This window comes from Marmota marmota, unplaced genomic scaffold (genome assembly GCF_001458135.2).
Source record: "Marmota marmota marmota unplaced genomic scaffold, marMar, whole genome shotgun sequence".
NCBI lineage: Eukaryota > Metazoa > Chordata > Mammalia > Rodentia > Sciuridae > Marmota > Marmota marmota.
The window spans coordinates 53,650,056-53,652,666 of record NW_025999842.1 but is presented as its reverse complement, the minus strand read 5'-3'; positions in this window follow the sequence as shown (position 1 = coordinate 53,652,666).

The window sequence follows — 2,611 nt, the reverse complement described above, 5'->3', positions numbered from 1 at the left end:
GGTTAATCTCTCTGGAATCCAAATCGGCTGCTGTTCTCCCTGTGGAAACACACAAACAGACCCCCGACTCCAGACAATTACTGGGTCAGGACCTTTCCATTGTCCTGTTAGAATATCCTTCCAAAGTACCTTGGGCTTATGTACATTTTTTGGACACATATGCCTTTCCGCAGCACTAAGTCCTGATGAATCCAAATTTAAAAAGTTTAGAGTAAAAAGGGTTATTTTAAGTTTATCTTTGGGGAATATATACCCCTTCCCAATTCCTTCTTTTTGCTTTAATAAGTACATTTTAATAGTTTGATGAGCTCTTTCAACTATGCCTTGTCCCTGTGGATTGTATGGGATTCCTGTTATATGAGTAATGCCAAATGTTGAGCAAAATTGTTTAAAAGAGGTAGAAGTATAACCAGGGGCATTATCTGTTTTTAACTGTTTTGGAACACCCACAGTGGCAAAATTTTGTAAGCAATGAGCTATAACATCTTTAGTTTTTTCTCCGGCATGAAGGGAGCCCATCAAAAATCCAGAAGAAGTATCAACTGTAACATGCAAATATTTTAATTTTCCAAATTCTGGCAAGTGTGTGACGTCCATCTGCCAAATATGGTTAGGTATCAATCCTCTAGGATTGACTCCAAGATTAACTTGTGGTAAAAAGGTCACACAATTTTGACATTGTTTTATTATTTGTCTAGCTTGTTCCTTAGTTATTTTAAAACGCTTTTGTAAAGTATTAGCATTGACATGGAACTTTTTATGAAAATTTATAGCTTCTTCTAGTGTAGAGAAAATATGTATGTCATGTGTAGTTTTATCTGCTAAATCATTGCCCAAACTAAGGGCTCCAGGCAATCCTGTATGTGCCCTGATATGTCCTATAAAGAATGGATCTTTTCTGTCCCAGATTAGACTTTGTATAGTGGAAAGCAAAGAGAAAACAGTAGAAGAAGGGGAAATCCTACCAGCATCTTCAAGAGATACTATAGCATTAACTACATACTGACTATCAGAAAATAAATTAAATACAGAATCTTTAAACATCACAAAAGCTTGTAAAACTGCATTAAGCTCTACCTTTTGAGCTGATTGTTTGGGTACTAAAAATGTAAAAGTTTGATCAGGGGTAACTACTGCTGCTGTACCATTATTTGACCCATCAGTGAATATATTTGGAGCATTCATGATAGGTGTTTTTCTTGTCATTTTTGGAAAAATTACAGGATGCAATGACCAAAAAGACAATAAAGGATTAGATGGTAAGTGGTTATCAAATGAAACATTAGATTTGCACATGATTATTGCCCAAGTATTTAACTCATTAGCTAACTCATCAATTTGATTCATAGTATATGGAGTAATAATTTTATTGGGAGAAATTCCAAACACTCCCTTTGCTGCTTTTATTCCTTTGAGTATTAATTGTCCTACAGCCTCAGGATACCTAGTAAGAATAGTGTTAGGAGAATAAGATAAATGTATCCATAATAATGGACCTTCTTGCCAAAATACTCCTGTAGGAATATTTTTTGTTGGTAGTACAATAAATAATAAAGGCAAACTTATATCAATTCTATCCAAATGCATATTTTCCATATATGTTTCAATGATTTTTAATGCCTTTCTTGCTTCAGGCGTTAACATTCGGGGTGAATTTGGATCTGATGGACCTTTTAGGATATCAAATAAAGGTCCCAACTCTCCTGTTGGTATACCTAAATAAGGCCTTATCCAATTTATGTCTCCTAATAACTTTTGAAAGTCATTAAGTGATTTGAGTTGATCTACTCGTATTTGAATTTTTGGTGGACGGACCATGGTTGAGGATAATAGAACTCCTAAATAATTAATTGGAAAATTTAATTGTACTTTATCTATTGCTATCTCTAGATTATAATTTTTTAATAAGTTTGTAAGTGTGGCATAACATTCTAGCAATGTGTTTTTATCTTTGTGTGCTAATAATACATCATCCATATAGTGAAATATTTGTAGTTCAGGATTTTGATTTCTAAGTGGCTGGATTACTTTGTTAACATAAATTTGACACATAGTTGGGCTGTTAGCCATCCCTTGAGGGAGTACTTTCCATTCATATCTCTGATCAGGACCTTCATGATTCAGTGCAGGGATAGTAAATGCAAAACGTGGACTATCCTCAGGATGAATTGGAATTGAAAAAAAACAATCTTTAATATCTATAACTAAAACATACCAGGTTTTTGGCAAAGCAGACAATTGAGGAATCCCTGATTGAGCAGGTCCCATAATAACCATCTCATTATTAATGGCTCTTAAATCTTGCAATAATCTCCATTTACCAGATTTCTTTTTGATGACAAAAATGGGAGTATTATGGGGAGATACAGAAGGTTGTATATGTCCTTCTGCTAATTGTTGTTTGACCAGGTCATGGGCTGCTTGTATCTTTTCTTTAGTCAGGGGCCACTGAGGAACCCATACTGGTCTTTCTGATTTCCAAGTAATTTTTATTGTCTCAGTGGCCCTTTCTGAAAATCCAACCCATGTCTGTCTGTTCCTTGATCTATTTGTATTGGTGCTGCTATACCTTGTTCTTGTTTTTCTAATCTTTTTCCTTTCCTAAAACCTT